Source organism: Nipponia nippon, unplaced genomic scaffold, assembly GCF_047370975.1.
Source record: "Nipponia nippon isolate SJK-2023a ecotype South Korea unplaced genomic scaffold, ASM4737097v1 scaffold_4, whole genome shotgun sequence".
Classification (NCBI taxonomy): Eukaryota; Metazoa; Chordata; class Aves; order Pelecaniformes; family Threskiornithidae; genus Nipponia; species Nipponia nippon.
In genome coordinates, this window is record NW_028262358.1 from 70,974,914 (window position 1) to 71,000,457 (window position 25,544).

General features: G+C 37.6%; 1 protein-coding gene across 1 annotated transcript in view; it reads left to right on the top strand.

The window, feature by feature from the left end:
• The window catches only part of MAN1A1 (mannosidase alpha class 1A member 1), a 150,873-nt gene that overhangs the window by 87,001 nt on the left and 38,328 nt on the right, over positions 1-25,544 (top strand). The gene's annotated exons all lie outside the window — the stretch shown is intronic.

Genomic DNA, 25,544 nt, shown 5'->3' on the forward strand with positions numbered 1-25,544 from the left:
TGGTTTTGCTTTAGAGTCATAGAAAGCTTTGGGATGGAGGGGACCTTTAAAGGCCACCTAGTCCATCCCCCTGCAATTGGCAGGGACATCTACAAGTAGATCAGGTTGCTCAGAGCCCCATCCAGCCTGGCCTTGAATGTTTCCAAGGATGGGGCATCTACCACCTCGCTGGGCAGCCCGTTCCAGTGTTTCACCACCCTTTGGCCAGTTGTGCTTTGAAGACAGCTACATGTTGCTGTAGGCGATGCATGCTCTCCTGAAGTCCCTCTGGCCTCCAGTGTCTGACTCCAGATAGATGTCAGCAATTCCTTGGTCTGCCTCAGGCCTGCTAGCAGTGATACTGTGCTGGTAAAGAAAATGTTTTCTTTGCACTGCCTGGGGAAGAATATTGAAAGTTACACCTGTGGGGTATATTTGTGTATTCATAAGGACACATCAGCTTTCTTCATACTGCAGATAAACCCCAGCACCACCTGCCACAAGAAAGTGAATCAAGGAGAATTTCACATGTGCATGTGTTGGTGTCGTGGTGTGGTTTTTTGCATGATTCCCTCCTTGACAGTCAGCATCTTCCACTGTTCTCTGCTTGGTCTGTGTTTATGGGTACACCTTTTTCCCAGAGTGGGAGGTACATTGGTGTCCTTGCTTGGTTGGCTGTGTTTGCTTCAGTAAGTTTGCAGTCCTACAGAAACCACCAGTATGTCAGTTCAGCCAGGCTTATCTTCCACCTTCCTTTCAAACAGAAGTGAGGTGAGAGGCAAAAAGCACATCTATGTGCAGGACCAGGAGGGAGTTAGTGCCTCCTGAGCTTTCTTGTCATTGAAGGCGCTGATTAACTGCTGCCTGGTGATGATCCCTGGACTTTGACTGGTTATTTACATGCCTGCTAATGATTTCTTCTCAACAGACCTTAATGAGTTCTGCACAAGTTCAATAGCACAACAGCTTGAGGTTTGTTGGTTATTTGTTTTTAAGCTGTTACAAAAACTTCCGAGTATGAAACCCTAGCATACCCTAGCATAGTTTGTAATTGCAACACAACAGTGCCTTATTCTACATAGTATATGTAAACATATTTAAGGTATTCAGGCTAAAAATTTGTCTTATATGCAGCCCTTATTTAAATCCCTGCTTATCTACTAAATATATGAATGTTTTTTGCAAATAGTTCAAATTCTGTGGTAGGTCTTTATGACCTTATTCCAAGCTTCTCACAACTGCTGTGGTGCACTGCAAATGTCAGCCACAAACACTACAAGGTGGTGGTACAAACGGGATTCATTTCTTATCTTGCACCAAAGTGGAAGAGGATCTCTGCCAAGATAACTTCCTTTGCTGCGGCAGGAAGAGTTACATTAAATGCTGGGTTCTTGGTTATTTGTTCTGAATCCTTGCCCATCTGTCTAGATCTGCCCTTCAGTAGATGACTTCCATAATACTGTGTGTAAACAAATACGCTGTTATCCAAGCTTAGGAAATGCTAAGCCACTGAAGCCTGCATGTATTACAGATCTAATACTCCTCATTTCTGATTAGTATTTTATTTTATTTTGATTTATGCTTCAAATTGGAGAACACTCACAATAGATTGTGGGTGTCAGTGGTTATTTTTAAATGACTATTTTTTGGATTAACAGATGAGTTGGATATTTGCTTCACTATGCAAATGTTCTTCACAAAATAGTTTGTCTTCTCTGCTCGTCCTGTATCATCACAGCCAGACTTGCTCTCTTCTTGGGTGCCTCTGTGTGTAAACATATGTATGTGCTTTTGTCTGAGTGTGTCCTTATATACCAAGGGCATCCACCTGAAGTCTTGTACTCTTTTCTCTTCTCCATTCTTTTCTTCATCCTGCTTCTTTCCTCACGACTTAATGACCATGGGACACTTACTATCTATTTGTGGAACCCTAATTATCAAATATATTAAAAAGTTCACTGTACTATTCCTCAGCTAAAATTATTAGCCAATTCTTGACTGTGTTTGTAAAATTTCCTTTTGTCTCTGAAGTACATTTTCAGTAATTAGATCGGTAGTTTGTACCGGGATTTCCTTTTCTTTCTTTCTAAATGTTTCAGTTGCATTTCCGTGTTTCTGATGTTCTTGATATTGCTCTGGATCTTCAGGATCTGCTTTTCACTTCTGCTTATACTGCCAAATTAGAAGTTCCTTTTACAGCTTACTTGCTTATTAGAGTAACCAATGTTGTATAACAGTTGTTGACTATTCTGGCTGAAAACGCTGGTACAAGGAAAGGCTGCAGAAGGAGAAGGTGTATAAAGCGGTGTTGGCTTGACAGATAGGTTTGAGTCTTCTTTTGGGGATAAGGAGCACAAGCTGGCAAAGCAGCTTTTATTTATTTATTTACTTGCTTCCTTATTTATTTTCCTCCCTCACCCAAATCCTTTGTTTAGATATTTCATCTTCAGGACTTCTTAAACAGCAACTATAACAGCTTCTTAAAACACCACTAGTTCGTGGCTTTTTCTTCTCAGTGAGCCATGACAATCTGGCTTCTTCATGCTAAAATTTTCATTTCCCTTTCTCTCTACAAACTTCAAGTAATTTATGACTGAGCAATCAGATTGCTTGTGAATTTCTGTAACATGCCTCTGATTTATAGAAATTAAAAAATCTGAAATTATAACTCTCTTAGTGAGTTAAGTAATCTTAACACATATCTAGCTTTGCACCATGTTCGCAGGATCAAGTAACCTTCTTAATGTATCTATTTATTTTTACCCCTGTAACCATTAAAAAGGAAGCTCTATGGGGCTTGTGTTTCTGGGATGACGCCCAGCTGTGAAATACAGAGAACCCAGATTGTTGTTAGTCTGTTGGATCAGTCAGGAATAAACTTCTGAGTATAAGATCCTGTACAGTATTTTTTCTCTTTCAGATGGAAATTGTCTCTTTATGTCACTTTTTCCCCCTTTGAAAGCAGACTTGTATCTTTTTTTAGTCACTATTAGTTCCAATAAGACCACATTACTACTTGCTAATAAGCAACCCAGAAGCATTCTTATATGAAAGAATATATTTTCTGTAAAATGTTTGCTCTCTATACATTGGCCAGTTGAATAGCTGTTTTAAGGTTATTTATTATCCCTTTTGTGCTACTATGTAGCAATACTGTTAGACATTAAGGTGCCTGGCTTTTTATGAAGAATCCATGTATAATATAACCTTTAAGTGCATCTGAAACTTTGAAAAATAGTTATGCCTTACATTAATGAAAAAGTTTTTGACTGGGTTAAATAATATTTTTATTTCTGGAAACATAACAAACTGGAAATGTGTTTTTTGGACATGCAGCCTGTTTGCAAATGTTGTGGCTAAGGGGGATACTGTGCTTGTTCCCCTGGCTCAGTGACAAAAGTAAATAATGTAAATAAAGTAAATTTATGCATATAGGGACCATGGGAAGTGCTGTATAGAAGGAAAATGTATGAGGTGTGGGTGGAGTGGGTCAGAGCAGGGAAGCTTAACAGAAGTCAGAAAGGACAAGTTTGAAATAAATTTGATTAATTTGTATTAAAATCAAACCACAGGGTGTGATAAGATTTACTCAACATAAACATAAAATGTTTACTGTGTCTGATGTCAGCCTAGGATTTTTGCCTTTTACACTTTAGCATTGATTATATGTAAATGGTGGACCTGAGTTGAATTCAACATTACGTATTTTACGAAGTGAGATAGCAGAGGCCCTGCTAAATTGTTTGAACAAAGTAGTTACTCATTTGTAGGTAACTGAAGATGGAAGTGACAAAACTGCAATATTTATGCTATTGGGATGTTGTCAGCATGATTTTAAAGCACGGTTCTCTTTTGATTTTTTTTTTTTTTAATTATTATTCGTTTTTAAATGGTGACATTTTGTACAGAATATTTAAGTTATGCCACAGGCCTTTCTAGGCCTCAAAGCTTTCAAGGTTTGAACAAAAGTTTCTTGGAGCTACTGAGCCCTCGGAGCCACTGTGTAGATTCAGAACAAGAAGCTACACCCACAGCACAGCTTCAAAACCAATCTTTTTTCTCTCACGTTGTTTGAAAAAAAGCAAATAACAAGGAAAAATACGCCCGTAGTTTTTTATTTTAGATGCTTTAAGTTTTATTAGCAGCTAAGATTCCTGTTCCGTGACAGTAGTGGCAAGCAGGATGGCTCTCCCCCACCAGTCTGGCTTGCCCAACAGAGCCTGGCTGCTTTGGAGAGGGATTTTATGCTAAAATGCCACGGTGTCTGCCAGGGTGACACAGGCACAGGTGTTGTTCTCTTCTGGGGCACATGCTCTGGTATTTCAGAGAACTGGCAGTATTTTAGGTTGCAGGCATTTGAAGGAGCTTATCCCTCAGTACCTTCCGCCTAGGAGGAAATGTGGCTGATAAACCAACCATCAAGGCATGAAATATTGGTCTTCAGACAACAGAACTTGCTTGAAAATATTTTAAAGTTTCAAAGTAATTCCCAAATTCAAAATATGTTTAAGGTCTCATGTGCCTAAATCACTTGAGGAGTAGATGGCCTTCAAAATGTCTTTAGTGTGCTACCTCATTAGAAAAACTCTATTATTCCTAAGAAAAAATTTTAGTGTGTGACAAAACAGTTGTCTTTGAGTGCTGGGACTTCTTCCAAAACATCATAATCAATGCACTTAAGAGTATATTCCTTTATAGTTTGTAAAGGAATCTTAATGCATTGAGAAAGTTTGAAAATATCAAGAAAAAAGGATCCAAACACGTAAATTCAGTAATCCTTTTTGGACAGCTTAATTCCTCCACTTACACTATCAGAAATGCCTGCAATGTGATTGTTGCATTATTTTGCAAAATTTTCCTAAGCATCAAATTGTTTGTATGATACTGTTCTTCAACAGAATTAGTGGTTCATGCTTTCATGCTTGTCCTAGTGACTCAACAAACACTTTCTTGCAGTGATTCAATCAGGATGGTTAATTTAAATTTTCTGGTTTGCACTATTAACTCTAGTGTCTAAATTAAATTAAAAAAAAAAAAGAATAAAGGGTTAAATAAAGCTTATTCTTCAAATTTTACCATCTTCAGCAAAAATAAACTTGTTTTTAAAGGGGTTTTAAAGAGGAAAAACTTACATTGTCTGCACAGTTTGTCATTGTAGGACCATGCAGACGTGTTTAGATGGAATCTTTAATTTTATCCCTTCTGTCTAACCTGGGCATGATTTTAGAGGAAGAAATCAACTACCTAAGAAAAAAAAAGCTAAAAGTAGTCTAGTTTGCACGCTTAGTAAAGCCTTCGTGTGTGTGGTTTTGGCAAATGCTCCACTGACGTAATAAAGTGAAGTGGTAATAGTAACAAAAAGGATTTGGATATTGAGCTGAACACTGAGATTTCCTCTGGAGCAAAACAGACCAATTGAAACCAGACTTTTTCCTTCAGGCATTTGGATCACAGTGTGGATTTGTATTAGCACTGGATGCAAAGAGATAAATCCTAGCTGAACTTTACCTATCTAAAAATTGTCTGGTGTTAAGCATATGATTTGGCATAGAATGATTTGCCTTCTAGAGATACTGATCTCTCTCCATTGACTAAAGAAGACCTTAGGCAAATAATTGAAAAAACTTTTTGAGTTGAGGAAATGAATTCCATCCTAATTTATAAGTAACAAGTGACAAGGATGTTTTCAGCAAACGGTACATTTTTTCAGCACTGCCATTTCAGGTGCTGGTTAACCCACTGGTTCACTGCATGATTCATAAACAAGTTACATTTCTTGAGTCAGTACTGGATGCAAAATAAACTTGAAAAATGATCTTGTGTTGGGGCATTTTGATATCACCATATTATATGTCATCTGCTTAGCAATTTCATTGTTTTAGAACATGTTAGAACACCACAGTAAGCAAATTGCTTGCCATGTCTTTACTTCATCTGAAGTGAATAGCCAGTTCTGCATTGCATGACTAGTGCTTTGTATTCAATAAGAATCAAATGAACTATTGTAAAATTATATTTCATTTTAAAAAAACGAACAGCTTTCTTTTTTCCTCTGAGTTTCCATAAATAATTCTTCCATGGCCACACATAAAATTAAAAAAATTGGTCTAAGAGTGTTACTAAAATTTAGATTTTCTGGTTGTAGGTATCAGTACACATCAGTGCGGTTTTCAGGATAGATTGACCTGAGGTGGTGTCTGATTTGCCATTGAACAATGCAAAAAATCTTGTTATAAAAATATCAGAAAAATTCCATGAGATAGTTCAAGGAACATATCTGTTTGGCAGGGGAAAAAAAAAAAAAAAAGAACAACAAAAAACCAGAACCAAGAATAATAATATTTTGGTAATAACACATAATGTTAAGCTGTATTATTCAAACAGCAGCTTCAATTCAATATTGTAATGCTGAATTTGTGTGGGAGGCTGCCCTCTGGCAATAACACAGGAAGGATTTGGGACCTATTATAGCTATTGCAAAATATCTTTGTCAGTTCAAGTGCTTTCTTTGTAGCAAAAGGAAAGAGAGTCTAGTCCCAAATTCTAAGTTTAAACACTAACTCTTTCCCTACGGTTTATTAGTGTACTGTAAGATGACTAAAAATACTTAAAAGTGCATAGTTATCATACTACTTATCTGTGTAAAACCCTATGTGATTATTAGTAATGTGATTCCTCAGCATAAAATCTATGATTGCAAACACTTTGTAGATCTCTATGGTGCTAACAATAGGTACCGTTCTTTTATAAAACAAAACAAGCCTTTTGACAAACAGTCCCACAGAAGCCAGCTGGTTACAGGAAGGTCTTGGTCTTCGCTTCGTGGGTTTTGCACCCCTCCACAGCAGACACTGTCTTCAGGGTATCAAAATCTTCCCCAGCTATCATAAATTTTTGTCTTGATGGCTTAAAAAAAATGGAAAATGGCTTTTTTTGTGTGTTATTTACAAAGAAGATATGAAAGTTTTCTGTGCTGGGAAGGGTGGAGGGATTTGAGTCGGGATAAGCAGGTTGCACTATTTTGTGTTTTGCCCTAGAAGAAATCGGGAGTAGGAAGTTCACGCAGGCCACCTATGGCATGTTACCAATAGGTGACATGTACCAAACAGGTACTTCAAACTTTCTACTAGTCTGGTTGTAAATTAACCCGGCCCTGGCTGAAACACAGTGACATAGGGTAGATAGTGACGAACGTGGGAAAGTTGCATCGGATCCTCAGTTCACTTCCTGATAGTTAAAACTGCTCTTGCTCCCCAAACAAATCTGCCTGCAAGGTTTTGAAATTGCATTTATTGAAAATACGATTTTATAAATTAGTATATAGATGTTGGTGTTGCTTGTGCTCTTGCTTTAGCTGGATGACTGCTGCTATCACCTTGATATTGGCAGATAATTAGGAGTTATTTGTCTGACGTACTTTCCCTCTGCCTAGGACATGCAAGGGAACCCTTCGCATTGATCTGCCAAACATATTTGAGAGTTGGAGTTGTACATAAAGATGTGCAGGGTGAGACTCAGTTTAAGATGAGACACGTTTGTATGTTTTACCAGCACAGCAGGAACTGGCTCCCGTTAGGGTCATTAGGGAGCCAGGCACTGCAAAGTAGCAGTTGTCTTACCCTGAAATAAATGCCTAGTGCCTGGCCCACCGAGCTGCCCTTCCTTGACCGTATTGACTGTGCTGGGAATTCCAACACCTGAATGTAGGCACATGAATCTTTGCACTGGTTAAAGATCATTTCCCTTTCAATTGCTTGTATCGTGTATATCCTAATTTTGATCTATGTCCAGTAAATGGTACTCTTATAATAGACAAAATGTGACTGTTGGAAGAGGCTTCCTTCAGAGGGAAGGGAATTCGTACAGACTTCAGGTTTCATTAAATAAATAAAATGAGCACAGGCACTTCTCAGTCACTTCCACCACAATTCAAGTCACCGCAGGGAAGCACTTCATCTAAAAATAATAGTTGCATTAGGATTGTTTCTCCTAAGAATTTTCTACATGAGAAACTGTGAAGACACTTATGAATTATTCACTTTATGTATTTGATACGATGTATGTACATTTGCAGCATTTTGTCTGCAAAATCCATCACTCCATATTTCATTAGGGAACTCTTTAAATGGCCGTGAGAAGGGGAGAGGGAGCATTTATCAAGTGTTTTGCTTGTGTATTTTACCTCAAATTGCTTTAATACTTCTGCCGGGATAAATGCTAAAACGGAGCATGTCATTCTTAAAAATAGTAATTTCAAAATGGAAAGGTGGTTGTTGGTTTTATTCCTACTCTAGTTTAAGCATCTTTATGATGTGGTGGATAATAAGGATTGAGATCTACCAAGCACTATACTTAGACTGTCTGACTAAATTGTTGGTGATAATATGCATAAGGGTATGATACCTGTTCAGCATTACAAGACTGGAGGAACAAGATTTTTTACCTAGTATCAAAAGTAAGGACTATTTTAGATTGTAAAATAAACACTAGTTTAAATAAGTGACTAATGTTTGTAGTTACTCTGTGTTCTTATTGTCCTAAAATAACGCATGTGAAGAAGAGTTGCTAACTACATTTTTTCAGAAATCATTACTGAGAACAGATTCTACTGTCCTCTTCACAGAAGACAACTTTTTTTTTCTCACTAAAAAGACATTTTTTCTCTTCAGTACTTCTCTAAGTACATTAAGCTTTTAATATATCTTTCATTATAGATATGCACACACACACATATATGCACATGTAGGTGTGTGTCTGTGTGTGTGTGTATATATATATATGTAAATCTTTATTCATAATTGTATGGTTTCTCATTGCTACTGATACTAGAGGATCTCTCCTTAACCTCTTCCAAATGATAACCTCCCCCAAACGATAACCTCCCAGCTGGACAGCTGAAACCCTATCTGTAACTGTTGCAGTTCCGATATCACAACATATATGTATATCACAAATATTTCACTTATCTGAATTTTAAACTTCTCTTTATAGTACTTCATAATCCTATTAATACTGTGAAACTTGAATTTTGTGGTTTTCAGTTTCATTATACCAGTGCTGACGAGTGTTTTTTATGCCATTTTTATAAGCATGTTTAATTTTAAACTGACTAGTCATAACTGCCTATGACATCTTTTGTTCTTCTGAAATTCATGACATATCCATTTTCACGGATACGTCAGGTATTCTTTCAGTGCATTTTTCCATTTAATATTTTAGAGTGACCTTAAAATAACAAATCACCATAAAATAGGTTATATTTTTCTCTATAAATCAGTCTGTTATATCAGAATAATAAGAACATTCAAGAAGACTGATGTTTAGCTTTAGTTTGGTTTTTTTTTTTTAACATAAACTAAAGTTTATTATTTGTTAATTGTTCAGTTAGGTTTAGCATTTGGAGAGATTTGTGGAGTTTTCTTTCTTTTCAGGAATCTTAAAAAGATGGAAGGATTATTGGCTTCCTTTCTTGCATAATTGCTGACCATTAGTTGGATTTTCTCAGGTTTCTGACCAGCTTCATACATCCAGCTGGATACAGAACACATCCTTGTTTTTGAATAATAATCTCAGCATTAAATACAAATACCTGAAGTACTGTACTTGTTACTTTCAGTTGCCTCAGTGTTAGTCAATGTAAGGGCACAGCAGCTACGTTGTTTCTCGTAGTGTCTCTTCAGTGTCCAGACCTTATTTGAATCCATAATCTAAGTTGCAAGTTTTTATTACAAGCTTCTGAGATCATCCAATGCCTTTTATTAGTACTTTTTCTGTAAATCAAGAAGTACTGCAATCCATCTTTGATCCTGTTCTAATTTATGTATTTTCTAACCCTGCTACTTCTCTTCCATGCTTGCTACCCCCTTATAATCCATTTTTATTTTGGAGGAGGAGCACACCAGTGGTGATTTTCAGCTCTGATGGATGTTTTTTCTACTGAACTGTGATTCTGCCCTTGCCTCCACATTTTTCATAAGAGGAATCTGAATCCTGGATGCATCATGTTTTCCAGATCTATGGGTTGCTTCTCTGAGTCTTTTCTGAGATGCTTCAGTTTCATACCGTGCGAAAATTAATGTTTGGGAACTGTACTGGCTATTGTCCCACATATGTCTTCTGAGACTTCAGAGCTGATTGTTTTTCAGCCCCTCCCTCCCTCCCTCCCGTGTTTGAGGTTGTCTAGTTGATCTCCTTCTCTGCCTCTCTGCAGTACCCAAAATGGGACACATGCTAGAGTTGCTGCCTTGAGGTAAGATGCTTTATGGAAGAGTTGATCCATAAATCCTACTTCTCCTAGTGTATTATCATGTAATACACTGTTCCTTAAGGTCTTGAATATATTAAAGTACTTGCATATTCTGGAAGGTGTGATAATCAAGCTATTCTTAGGCATATTTTAGTATACGTTCGGGGGAGTACATATTTATACACACATATAGATGTTTTATAAAGATAGATATATATATAACATTTATATTTTTATATGTATATATAACATTTAGCAGTGTAAGGCAAAAAAAAAAAAACCCAAAACATATTCAGTCTTCCCTTTCTGACACCTAAGCTGACCAAGTGAAAACTTCTATTAGATCAGAATAAAATAGGTTACTGCTGTTTGGAAGCCATGATGTCATAATTCTCATATTTCTACACTCGTTCTTATCTTTTACAAAGGAAGAGATCCAAGGGGAGAAAAGAAATAATTTTTATGCACCAGTGAGGTTGGAGGAATAAAACATCTTTCGAGCATAAATGGAAAATGTAAAAAGGCACATCCATTTTACTTGGTTCTCCTTTCCTCACAAGAGAACCCTTGAATATTCCTTCCTGTTTTGTAAAAGCAGCTTTTGATGCTAATACTGATACGGACACAGGAAGATGTATGCTGCTTGAATGCTGCATTAATTATCTTTGCAGTATTTATAACGGAACACTCTTGATCAGCACTCTGATGAACTTTAATCTATATCTCTATAAAGTTGTTTTCCTTTACTAGTTCTTAAAAGTTCTTGCAATCTGTGCTCTGCGAAGGCCAGACAGGTATGGAGCACTTTTAATGGTTCCTAATGACAAAGTGATGAAGAAATTTAAAAAGTCTCAGCAGTGAAGTCTTTCAACAATGCAACTACAAGTAAAACCTCTTTTCTAGTTGAAAATATGTTGAAATACTATGCACGTCTGAATTTTGTCATTAAGAAGATTCTTTAAAAATTCATTTTTAAGCTTATGTAGTTTTTTGACTAACTATATTAAGTCACATATAATTTATTTGCCTTATTACAACATTTCATTAAAGTGTCAGAAGATACAGCTTCTAGGCAGGGTAATACACCAAGAGCTATGCATGTGGTGCTTTTCACATATGGAAATAGCTGCAGCAGTTCTGTTCTGCAGCGTGAATTAACAAAGATTGATTGCAATCTGTTTTTATTAACTCAAGGAAGAAAAGCAGTGTAGTGATATCAAGAAAATTAATTATAACTTTCTAATCTGGTAATTAATGTGCAGCTGGGCATGAGTGCAGTTAGTGCAATTCAGTGATTTGGCAGTTCTGACAAATTAACATCATCTGTTTTAAGGTAGACAACTGTTTTTTAATCTTTGCTCAAATTTTTATAATCTTTTCCATTTCAGAATGGTTTTAGCAATTTAGATGTCAGATATGGCCTTTTACTATAATAATGTGAACTGAAGTTCAATTGTATCTTTTAGGACTGAAGTTCAGTTGTATTTTTTAGAACCCTCTTTTATTCTTTCCCAGTGTTGTACTGAAGTTTCTTATGAAGCAGTTGTATGAAACAGTGATTACCAATAATTGACCTGCATATGTTGAATAATCTTTAAATGCTACTGAGAATTTAATGTACCCTGTAAACTGAGATGCTTCCAATTAAATAGAGTTCTTAGGATAATCACTTTCAAAACTAATCAACTAATATACAATGTTACTAAAATTCTTGTTGACTTAATTGTGACAAATTAATAAACCTAACCAATGCAATTACTGCAATGGTCGTATTAGTTTGTATTTTTCATAACCTATCCATAAATGTTTTTCAGAAACACAAAGGGAAAATAGAAATTAGCTAGGTATATTGAATTACTGTGGCAAGGTGACGGGTGGGGGAGTGCTTGTGCCCTTCTTGCCTTCTTTATGAGGCATGAAGCTGATTGTGGATCACCCCATGCTCAGTGCCTCTCATCTATTAGGAAACCAAATGTTACTGAACAAAAATTAGAACTAGGATCCTAGCACTGGGACTGGTAAGAGAAAATGCTCTTAAGCAGTCTGACTGGTTTTGCTGCTATCAAATTCAATCTCCTAAAATACACCGGTGAACAAAGTATCATAATCTTGTCAATAAGGTTTATCTTTTGTGTTATTTTTAACAACGGAATGGGGAAAAGCACAAAGTATCTATGTAAATCAGACTCTCAAAACTGTCCAAAACTATTCAATATCCTTACACTATCAATGAACAGATGGTTAAAAAAAACTGCTTTGTTTACATCAGACTTTTGGGGGGCTTGCTTGTCTTCTTCTTTAAGGGCTTTTGTTATTGTTTAAGTGTTCATTAGGAATGCATTAGAGAAGGTGTTCTGGGAGACCAAAAGCCAGGAGTTTTCAGCCCAATGAATCTGTCCTTTTGGTTGTTTTGTGACACAATTTCAACAGGAAAAAAGATGGACAACCTTTCCCAGAACAGCTTCTTGCCTAGCACTTGAGATGTTCTCTAGGAATTTAGCAGGTATGGGCCTGAACCTCCTCAGCTGGAGGAGAGTTGAACTGAAGCCTTTTAGTTCTTGGACATTTGCTTTAGCTCCCTAGGTTATTTCTTCCTTTAAAAGAAAGCATTAGCTATAGAGTTTAAATCAGTCTGATTTTACTGATGGATGGTGGGTATGTTATGGCTTAAGGGCTTGTGAATAATTAAGATCAAGGAATCAATGTGGATGTCTTCGTTAGCAGGTTCGTTCAGCTCAGGAGTGAGCTTCTGAAGTGTTTCTCCCAGTCTTCCCCACTTGCCGTGCTGTGGTTTATGGTTAAACACAAAAGTGCGTAGAAGTGGATGTTTGCTCGGCACTTTTGACCTGCTTGTTCTCAGGACATGTGGGGATCACGAACCTGGTCTTAGATACCTAAAGTAAAGCAAAGCCTTTTATGTCTTTTGTTTGATCCAGCTCAAGCTAAGCAGAGAGCCAGCCAAGATTTTAAGTAGAAATGAAAAGATTTGATTATTCCATAATAAAAATAAATATATAAGGGATTGGGGGGAGGGTTGGGGGTGGGGGAGAAGGGTGTTATTGAGGTTCTAATCAAATAAAAGCCTTGGAATTTTATAAAGGACCTACTAGGAAATTCAGTTGGTTTAATTGCAGAGAGTAAGATTCAGGCAGATCTCATATTGGGTTTGCTTTATGAATAATGCCTGGAGACACAAAAAAATTTTAAAAAAAACACCCTAATAAACCTCAAGCACAAAGAGTGGAACTTGAAAATTGGCAGAGGTTTGTTGGTTGTCATTAATGACTGTAAGCAGTGCATGGTGGTGTTCACTATGTTACGCCTTCTTCTAATTTGGGTTTCACAGCCAGTGCCATATCAGTGGTTTTAGTATCCTGAAATATTCCATATTGATCTCCATATCAAAAAAATTTCGTTTAATAAATTAGCTTGAATTTCAAAATAAAAAATAGGTAGCAGTGCAGTTTATTGCATTAGTCATATTGAACAATTCATGTTGGAACAAATCAAATGAAGAAAGACTAGAGGAAATTTGGGGGGTTTTTCTTTCTGTTTAGACACATGGTTGTGAACAATTCATATTTTCATTATTTTTGTCTGCTTCAAACCATTTTGTCAGTATCTTAAGTTTTTATATTGTTTTATTTTCAAATTTCCTAAGTATTTTCTTTGCACTCACCAACATAACACAACTTCCATGAGCATTCATAGTAATAAAGCTCAGTTTGCACATGGCAAAAGAAGAATACATGAAATGCAGCTATTTGGAGAAAGAGATATTTTGAAGTGTCTGATGTATTCTTTGAAGTCATTCTGTGGTGGGTTAGACACTCCAGTACTGTAAGTCAGTTTGATCACACTGTAACTTTCAGTTAGATTAGCTATACTTCCATTAAGTGCTTTCACGTACTACCAGATATTACAACTGACAAAGAGCACACGTTACAGAATTAGTTTGTAGATATGTAGGACAAAATATAACCCTAAATGATATCAGTGGTATAATTCATTCAGCTGTGCTGACAAAATGGATGGCTGCAGACTTCACGTGGGTAGTGAAGTCCAAGAGATCCTCCAAAAGCAAATTCAGTCATATATATGAATGCCTCAAGGCCTTTTGTAGCTATCTGTGGTTTTTCCTCATAGTATTAAAAGGTATGGAACATTAACCACGACACTTCAATCTTGCTGTCCAGTTTTGATCGATAGGTTGGCTTTTAATGTCTTTTTTTTCTTTTTTTTTAAAGAAAAACGTTTTTTTTTTTCTTTTTAATCTTCTGATTGCTGATCAGTTGCATGTACATGTAACTTTGAAGGCTGATCCTCTGTCATATCATTGGGTTTCTGCTATGATGGCCAGCATGATATTCATATTGAGAAAGAAACTGTAAAAGAAGATGCTGAACTCTTCCATCAGGAGAAATAAGGATTAACGAAGAACCCGTATCTGCTGAGATTGTTCTGGATTTTCTCTGCTGTTTTGCAATGAGTTGCTGCTAAAAATCCTGTACGCATTTGTATTAACTGCATGGCATTATCGTATCAGTGTTATGGCTGGGTGAGCATTTCAAGTGAGCGTGCCTCTTGCTACCAGAGCCTGCAGGTGTTAGGGTCATTATTGGGTTCTGTGTAGGCTGAATATCTGCTATTTTTATTTTTAATATTGCCATATAATTTGGAATTACTATAGTAGAGAGCTAATGCCAGGCTAGTCAACCGTAAGAATGAATGACCCAATGAGCAATACTTGCGTGATCATGTTCTGCTCTGGCTGACCTTTAACTTGTTACAGGCTGACTTGTGTGACGGTAGGGAGGAGTAGGAATTCACAAGCATATCTTTGTGTTGTGGAAAACAAGCAATCTGACTTTTTACTCCGTAGTCCAACGGGCTGATGTGGACTGTCTTCTTTGTGTTGGGTTAGGTGGATTGATAGCCAACATCCAAACTATGTGGTGTTCTCCCATGTTCTTGCTGTAATCTCACATTAAAAAATGAGCAACTTTATGTTTACTGCATTTTGATGAGCAGACCTTGCTTGCTGTAGTACACCATAATCTAACTGAGTGGACCTGGCTTAGAGGATACAGTATAACTGAACATAATTTGTAAAGACTTATCAGAATAGTCGGTTTGCTCTATATTAAACAATCTGCTGCCCACCAACAAGCAGTAATAAAATCCCAGCGGTAAATGCCATAGGCACATGGATGTTGCTGTAGGAATCCAGATAGCAGAGGGTAGAGACAAAATGAGACTTGTACAACGGTGGGGTAGTTTGAGAGCTATTGAGAAGAAAATAAAAAGAGACTAGTGAGCCAGCTAAGCAGTTTGTTCCAGAAATTTGCCTTCATTGGTTTAAACTTCACGTTAAAATTACATTTTTATTGTTACAACACTGACACATCTTTACAAGGAAGTTAATAGGAGGGAACAATCTTTCAGCAAATTAAATGAAAGGCTACTATTTCCAGCTGACATCTGTGAAACTGCTGCTACATTCCTTGCAGTAGTGCTTAGAGAAATAAATGAGCAAGTATTCATTATAATCGAGCTTTAATGGTATCCATATGCTATATATCTTGTAGTGGTGCTCATGTTGTGTGGTTTCTATGTAGTATAAAAAAAATTGAGTATTAGTCTGTCAAAGGCCCATTAATGTAAATGTCTTGATTCAATACTTAGCCTTGGTGTGAGGCTCATGTGTTTTAAATATATCCCAGAAAATCGTGGTTGGTGCAGCAAATCTGACAGTCTTTCTGGTTGACCTTTCAGGTTGTCCATTTCATGTCATACAGCGTACTTTCTAGATAATGAAATCTATTGGAGCAAAGAAGATTTTAAAAGTGTTTCATTTTGATTTTAATTCTTTTGAAATTAGTATTTTCTAATGGGCATTAGCATGTGCAGTCTTTCAGCAATGTTTTTTCACATCATGTCATGATATTCTACTGAGGCCGTAAATAACCTATTTTCTCTATCTTCTACTCAGAATTCATTTTGTAAATTAATTGAGTTTTGTTTAACTAAGTTTTAGTCAGCATTGTTTTAACAGCTAATAGCTTTTGGACCTGTCTTTGAAAGCTTAAATCTGTCATTTTTTTATTCAGCCTGTTGTACGCTTAAGGTTTACTAGCATCCAAGGTTTTCATGAGCAGTACAAGTTCACAAGCCTGTTTTTGAGTAACTGAACTTTGGACACTTGTTCAAACATGCTTCTTTTTCTCCACTTAATGAAGTCTAAACTGTCCAGTTTTTGCATGATAGACTGGTTCTTCTGAATGACATACCACAGATGCTCTGATAAGGCACACCTTAAAAATTGGAACAGGACTCTTTATGGGCTTTACTTGCTTCCCTTCTCCTCTTAAAATGCACAGGAATGGGATGCTTTAAAAATTTTATTATTATTTTTAAACACACTTAATTCATCAAGAATGTATGATTTGGCTTTCTATTGCTTTATCAGATTTTTTTTGGAGGTTCCAGAAATGAAATAATCACAGAAAATAAGGCAGAAGTCATGTCATCAATCCCTATGTTCCAATACTGAACACCTAAGCTGCACCTAAGTTATCTCAGACAGATGTTTGTCTAACCATTTCTTCAAGACCTGCAACATGGAGATTCCATGCTTTTCCAAGGAAGCTGATTCCAGTGTTTCTGTGTCTTCACTATTGGGAGTTTTTTGGGGTGGGTGTTATTTTCTCTGATGTCTATCCTGGAACTTAAATACTTCACTATTTTGGTGGAAGATTTATCCCCTTTTACGTGTTGGAAGAAGACTATTGCCCTGTCTAATCTATTATCCATTAACAAGATCACTCTTTCTCTCCTCATCCGTGGGGCAATGCTTTCTGTGTTGTGATAATTCTTGTTACTCTTCTTGAGGCTTTCTAAAATTTGTCCCTGTCTTTCTTGAAATGTGGTTGGTGTCCGGTATTGGATGCAGGGCAAGGAAGGCCTTTCCATGAGTGAGTAACATATGCCCTTCAGCACCTTCATTCCTCAGTTGTGTTTAAGCCACGTCATACACCCTGCGACATGCCCTGTTTGCATTTCCACTTAATAGCCTGCTCATTTCTAAAACCTCCTTCCCCACACCTGCTTCTCCAGGCTTTTTGAAATGCTTCTGTAGCAAATTCCAATCCTAGGTAGTAGCTTCATGAATTCTCCAGACCTCTTTTCCATACACATCTTTTGAGTCAGCAAAATATTTGTCTTCTCAGAGCAGCTCTGGTATACACTCAGCATCACTTACACTTATTTCCCTCACTCGAGTACAACAGAAAGAGAGAACATTGGGCAAAGCCATGGCATCACCATCACTTTTACGTATTTTTTGGTGTTATTCTATACCATATCAGTACTTGATCCTCTGATATGGGAGACTTTATCTTTCAGTATCTCTTGAGCCTCTTTGAAGTAAACAACTGGTTTATTTTTTCCTGCTTTCCTTTTTATGATCCTTTGTAATTGTATAGCTTTTTGTGTGTGAGCCAGATTGGTTTGTCGCTGATCAGTCATGTATTGACTAAACATGTCTTAGGTACTTCAGAGGATTAGAAAAAGACCTGTTGCTGTCCACAGAGATGGTGGCTGTAGCAGAGGTTGTTCTTCGTGCTCGCCTGTTAGGGAGGAGAAGGGAGCCTGGCCTTTTATATTCCGTCCCTGCATTCACCCACACATCAAAGACAATTTGGACTATGGTTGCTGGCCCTTTGGAAATTTGCCTACCTGAAAGATATGGGAGTGAGAAAGGGGAGCCACCTCCACTTCTGTGTTTACTCCGATCATTTTGACTTGGGCCATGGTGTTGCTGTCATACTCCCAAATTTGTAATATAATAAGAGTCAAGAAATAAATCATTTTGATAGAGTAGACAGATTGTATTTTAAGTTACTCATAAGAAACCTAAAAATAGTTTATTTGGATGGCTTTTGAGTTCAAAGTCTTTCTGGTACCCAAAAGACAATTGTGCACCTTGCCAAAAATAGTTAGTTTGACTGACATTATCTTTCAGAAGTGTCAAAAAGACTAACCAATATGACATATCTATCCAGAATATACTCCATTCCTGACAAGGTCTTCAGTTTAGTTGAAGAACAAGTATGGGACTTCTTACATGATGATCCTTGGAAGATACTCCATGCTATACTATTCCAGTCTACAGCTGCAAATACAAAAAAGAAAAAAAAAAGCTTAAAATACAGATTCTTGTACTAAAGCCATTAAAAGCAGCGAGAGATTACAAACAACGTTTAAAACCTTTGACCAAATGTTTTGCTGGAATGGGGACAGAAACCTGATTTTCTTAAATGCTTTATAAAACTATAGCATCATTGTTCTCACTGATAATTTAAAAAAGAAAAATAGCAAGGTACTTTCCCTGTGTACATTGTTTAATATGCAGAAGCTTTTTCAACGTGGTTAATGAAACAGTGTGTGCTGGTGCAGGAACAAAAAGTACACATACTGTCTCCAGCAGGACTGCAGAAGTGTGGGGTTTTTCTGAGCCTTTGATTGTTCTATCATTTTAAATAGTAATCCTTTCATGCTGATTTCACTTCATCCTTTATTATCTTATTTTCATTGTATTGATTAAAATCCCATTACTGTTAAGAAAAGCTTATTTGACTACTTGATGCCAGCCCCTTTGTTATCTGATAATCTGGTTTACAAAATCCTCCAAGGAATATCTTAAGTGTGGTCATGAGTATTAGTGGATGGATTATGATTATTCTTTTAAGAAGTACTTTTAGAAGAAACGTTTGGTACTTCTCATTTTTCTGCTCTGCCAAGGTAGCGTAGGTCTTTCAGCCTTTTTCAACTCTATTGAATTATTAGGTAATTGGATGGAAAACTCCTTTCCTTCTTCACTACTTTAAAGTATCATTGTATCGTCATTTAAAACATGGATTACTGCAAAAAGATTTTGGAACAAAATTACTTTTTCTTTAAAATACAAGTCTTGCCTAATCTGCCTTTACTGAGTTTTCAAGGTAATGTTTGTCCTTTATTTTTTTCCTTTTTCTCTTTATGGTATAATCACATTGTCCTGGATCATAATTTTTAGTGCATATCTGAGAATTAAGCCATATTGTGCTGTGCCTTGCCATCTGAGATAGTCGGCATCATTGGTTTCTTGTAAATAGCTCATCTGTAAGATGCGCAGCAGCTGCGTAAAAGTATTTGTTGCTTGAAGTAATAATAAGTAGATTAAAGGCGAAGTTCTGGGTTTGGTGGAACACAATTGAATGACTGATAATACCGACTCTACCACAGGAAAAGTGTGATGGGGACATTTTCCTCAGGTGAAAATCAGGTGAGTATTAGATTATGTGGTTTGTTTTTTTTTTCTGTCTGCCTGCCATACAGTGGGAAATATTCCTATTTAATCATACCTTAGTTAATGAATTTGATCACATTTTAGCCGTTGGTTGATTTTCGTTGATGACACAAACAATGAGAGACTTGATACGTTTATAAGTATGTGATCCAATGAAATCGCATTTAACATTTATTAAACCATATTCCATTATGTTTGGAGCACAAGCATAACATCCAGAATCAGAAACTGATAAATAGCATGGTTATCTTCCACTAGCCTAGTGATATGCCTGAAACCAATGTCACTTGAGAAAAATAGGGATAGCTCTTTATCGTTAAATTGACTGGATTACACTGAATAGTATGTATCTTCTATAAATGTATAAAGTGGGGAAAAAGGAACCTGTAAATTGCATGTAAATACTTTTTTAAAGTAATTGACTTTAATCTTGATTTTCAAATAGTTAATAGGCATTGAAGGATAAAACTGCGCATAAGCAAATGTGTCATGTGCTGGGAAAAGAAAAAGAAACCAGAATAGTCTTGTTTTACATTGTATTACTGACTTCCAGAAAGAGAACCAGTTTCCAGTTCCCAAATCTGAATGGTGTTAATGGAAAGGATTTATACAGTGATACTGGTGTTTCAGTCAGGCTGCAGGGATTCCCTGTATTCATATTAACCTGTCGTCTCAGTAATAATTTTAATGACAGTTACAGGATTTTACTGCTTGATCAGTGTCTGTTGAAGGCACCAGGGGTTTTTCTGTTGGCTGTGAGTAAGGATCAAACCCTTAGTGACTGGCACTGAGAAAAACAAATGTTTATCTGATCCCAGAACAAATGGATATATGTGACAAAGCAATGTGTGGGTAAAGAGGACAGAGAAGATTGAAGCAGACTGGAAAAAAGGGACATTTATACTTTTCTTAAAGCATTTGTCAAAACAGATTATGTCTTTAGCAACACTAGTCTGAAAAAGACCACTTCAGGTTTTTTTATCTGGAAAAGCTGTCCCTTTCAGTGAACCAGAATACCATTTCAGTAGCGTTTCATACAGCTGTCACAGCATCTGTGAAAGCAGAGACTGAAGAGAGAGGTTTCCCTCGACAACAGTGGTGTCTCTGTATTGTACATGTTTAGATTGATACACATATCTGTAAATGCATATGCAAGTGTAATTTATGGCATTTGTAAGTTAATGTTATATCAGATGAGTATCACAGCTGCAAGTCTTGTCACAAGCTGTCCAGTATCTGAAACCGCTGTTGATCCAACAGCTGTATTAAAAGGAGAGATAATTGACTGTCAGTCAGAAAGCCTTTGGCGTAGGCTCCTTGCAATGAATGGTAGTTACAAAACTGCTTAAAACAGACCTTTGCAACTTGTCAGCCAATTATTTTTAATAACGGAGCCATGCAGCTAGTGTAATGATTTTGATTCTCACTTCAAACATTTAATGGTACCACATGCAATATCAAGCACAATAAATGTGACTAAATGCTTTGAAAGACTTTTTAACTTAAATGACTGTGAATCCATTTAAAATATTTTCTTGTCATGAGAAGCTAATAAAAGCTAATTGAGTTCAGAAAAGTAAAAGATAAAAAAAAATTTTTAAAGTTACCATCTGGTGGTAAGGAATGGATATGATCTGGATAAACAAGAGTGATACAGATATGTTTAAAATAACCAAGATTGAGATTAGGACAATCTAGAGTATTATAAAATTAGTGTTGGGAAGTGGGAAAGTGGGAATTAGTGGCTGGGAAGTTTCATATAGCCTGTCACTTGCCATCCTTTGCTTTGATGCTTTGAGTCTTTACCTTCTCTGGAAAGTCCTCATCAGACTGAAAAGACCGAATACTTGGATTTTGTCCTGTCCAGAAGATCAGTCGTGGCTTTCCTTGAAAAAGTGACTCCTGCTCTTCTGATAGCGAAGCCACTGTTTTCACAATATTTCAGTGCACTAATATTCTTGACTGGGTTGTGAGTGTCCTTAACCTGAACTGGAGGTGACCACTGTTGCAGGATCTCCATCATAGAAACGCGCCTTGCTGCTTTCCACTTGAGGCTGTGTGGAGACAACTTAAAGATCCCAAGTGACTGACAGTAGAGGGAAGAATATCTGGTAACATAGAGGTTGATTGGGAGAGCAAGAGAAGAGTTGTGGGGCCAGAAAGAAAGAGCAGCAGCAAAAAAACAACACACACATCAAGAAGAAAAAAAAATGGGGAAGTTCTGGGTTCTAGCACCAATTCTCCACACCGTTTCTATGTTACCTAGTCACCTGCAGATGCAAACTGCTCAACACGCATCCTCATAACAAATTATTTTACAGACAAAGGAAATTAGTAACATTTGTTTGCACTTGGACAATGCAATTGATATGACATAGGAGTAATTTAGCAAAGCCTGAATATCAGTTGTTAGTAAAGGAATTCTGATGTGGGATAGAAACTCACTGAAGTCAGAAGTTAATGAACTAATCAGGGAGGAGGGGGGATTTATAGCAAATCCTCAGCAGAAAAGAAAAGATAACCTAAAAGTTGAATGTTGGAAAAGTGATATAAAACTGGGAGCAGAGTCTTATAGAGAGATGTACTGAGCAAAGTAGTTCAAGAGTACCGATTGCCATGGCTATGGTGGTTTAAGACAGCAAGCACTCTTGTTTAATGTGAAATGTAAAGTTCTGAAATAAGCTTTACACTTAAACAAACAAAGTTAGTTCGTCTTTTAGTATTAAAAGGCATGGCAGAGAGGAAGAGAACATATATAAATGGTGTCTCCCGTGGACTCTTCCAAAATTCTTAACTATTTTTCTTCCCAGTGAATCTGTTAAGAAGGTGTTTTCCACTGGCTTCTCAGAACTAGGAAATTTTGGAGTTTTTTGTGCTTTGGGGTTTTTTTTGGAGGTGGAGGGGCTTTATGTTTCGTTGTTTGGTTGGGTTTGGTTTTGGGAGTTTTTTTAGACTGTCACTAACACTGAGTTATACCAGTTGCTACAGCAGGGAATTTCATTTCTAATACCTTCTTCTTTTACACCATCTAACTTATTATCACATGGATGGCAGAACTGTAGGCTTCTATTCATGACTTTTCATTTCCTGTTATTTTCACTTTTCTTCAGGGACCTGATTAAAAGTAGTCTATGCTGGTACTTATCTCTAGCTTTGCTCCGTTGTGTTGTATTCCCTCTTGCTTTTTTAGCCCTTGGAAATTGATTCATTAAACCTTTAGTGCATAAAGTAATAGGAAACATGAATTGTTTAGTGTATTCATTAGTGTGTTGAGGGAGACATGTAGGTCTGTGCTGTGCTCAGATAACTTTTATCAGAAATGATTACAGTAACAAGTACAGTTTTAGTACAGTGATGGTGACACTGAAAATTACCTTTAAACACTTGACATGTCTCGTAGTGACATTTCAAATCATGTACTGCTGGGCTACTAATTGTCTCTGCCTGTCTCACACTCCTCCATGTGGGTGCGTACATGTGAGTTTACTGCTCTGTTGGTTTGCTGTGGGGTGCCAGTTCCACAAGCTTTGATGCTCCTTTAGAGCACCAGTAATGTGAAAAGTGTCACAGGGCAGACAGCCATAAGGAAAGGATTGTACGAAACCTGCCAGTAAAGTCCTAGAGATATTCAGTATTTTTCCACAGAGAAATGCTGCAGGAATTTGACATAAATGAAGCAGTCTGAATGGACTGGTGAGAATAAGATACTCTGATTATTTTAAGCATCAATAGACAGTATCGCTAGATCCAGATGTTCAAAACCCATGTATCAGATCACGAAAGAAGTATCCCAGGGTGTACGGTGGTGTTACTGTGGAGGAGGTGTTTTATTTTTTATTCTCAGCAGCTGACAGACTTCAATGTGTACAGTAAAGCATGATCTTCCCACAGGCAATTTCACTGGCCTTTGCTTATTCTCTGCTGCTCTCCAGAGGCAGATGAGATTGTCTCCTCTTTGTCTTGGTTCTTTCTGGCATTTTGGTCTCCACCTGCCTCTTGGGTCCTCCTGCTCCCTCTGCTGCTGTTTCCATTTGCTTCAGTGTCCACTCACTTCAGTATTGCCCCAGGACCCATCATTACCCTGACCTAATCATGAGCAAGCAGTTTTCACCACAGAGGGGCTGGTCCTGCTGCCATGACAGTGAGTTTGATGGTGGTATTGAACAGTGCCCTTTTTTACCAAGCGAAGAGTGCTTAGTGGGGTTTCATGGACTATGACTTGGATGTGTAGCAGACGTAACTCTCTAGCCTCCTCGTGTGTTTATATGCACACTTCTCCAACACCTCCTCCACCACTGACTTGATCCTTCAGGGAGGTGGGGACCTGTCCTGGCCGAGGCCACAGCACAGGTTGATAATGGAAATTCCATACTTCGTGCACCTTCCGTTTCCTTCCCGCTTCTACGTGAACAGTGCTCTTCAGTCTCTGTTGCTGTTCCGTGCAGTTTGAAGAGAAATTGCCTGTTGGATGGTCACCTTGAGGAAGATCAACCCACTTGATAGCATTCCAGGATTGTTGAGCATTTTAACCTTTTGCCTGCCAGTACAGTAAGGAAATAGTGACCATTCCAGGACAGCTTTAGAGGTCACTGGGTAGGTTTCCTTACAAAGGTAAAAGGCAAAAATGTTGGGAGGAGGATAACTTTTGTTCTTGAAAAATTTAACCACAGACAGTGCAACTGATGTGCTTAGGTACTGTAGGGTCTCTAAAACAACTGTTAATCTTCAAGAACAGCAAAACTATTCTGACTGGTCCCGTCTTCCTAAAATTGACAAGAGGAGCAAAGAGACTGTTTTCTCTTCTCCTGCCCTTTTACAGATGGACATCTCTGTAATGTTTGGATGGGAAAGTGTGCCACATACATTGCCTTTGAAGGACCTGATCAACCTCATGGAGAAAAGCAGGGATCTTAAAATAAGGTCTATTTCATATTAGCGTCTTTTTGGAGCTGTGCTGGTAGTTTCTCTGATTCTGATGAACCATAGTAATCTGACTTTTCCTACTCTCATTTCCAGCCAGATGATGATGTGCATGTGCCTGCAATACAAATGGATGCATCTCCTGTACTGGCAGAACTGAAGTGGCCAGCAGATCAGCATATGTTAATGCTGACACTGCATATGACTAGGCAAATAGACAAAATTAATGTTCTCAAACTAATAGTTCTTGAAGCTATACCTCTTCGTTATCTCACTTGTTACCGTAAAAAAAAACATTCATGTTCTGTCTGACATTACAGCATAGATTTTTTTTTATTCCCTGTCGTACTGTAAAATTGAGTAACCACTTTTGTTGTTAGTCTTCATACTGCAGTCACGGATGGTACTAATTTACCGTCTGCCTCCTCCTGCTAAGTCAGCATCCCTAGAAATCACCTCACCAGGTAATAGCTGGTATCAGTCGGTCTTCAGAGAGGGCAGCTCAGCTGAGCAGGAAGCTGCCAGCTGGGCAGTGATTAGGCAAGGGCAGTAGCTACACATTCATTGCCACAGCTGACAAACGAACCAGCTGCTAGCATTTGCCTAAACGATTCTCCTAACGAAGAGGAATAAAGCAGACATCAAAAACTACCACATAGGCTAGCTGGCTGATTTAAGTTTCTTTTTCTGCTGTCTCCAGCTGTCGAGACATTGTGTGAGAGATGCTTAACCAGATTATAATCATTTTCCTTTCTTGGAAAAGGGATACTGTGAAAAAGTCAGAGCTCCGGCAGGAGTCTGTCTGCCTTGGTTGATGCTGTCTGGAGGGAGATAGGGACCGCATGGGCCTGCAAAAAATTAATTGCCATTTATTGGAAGTTGGTCAGGAAGGTGTTTCACGCTTGCTACTGGGGCTAGAAATACACAGCTACTGTGCTAGCCCTGTCATGGGTTTCCCCATTTGACTTTGCCCACGAGGTGCTGTCCTGGCAGTTCCCGCCACTAGGCTTGGGTGGAAGAGTTGAGTACCAGTGATGTACACAAACATGG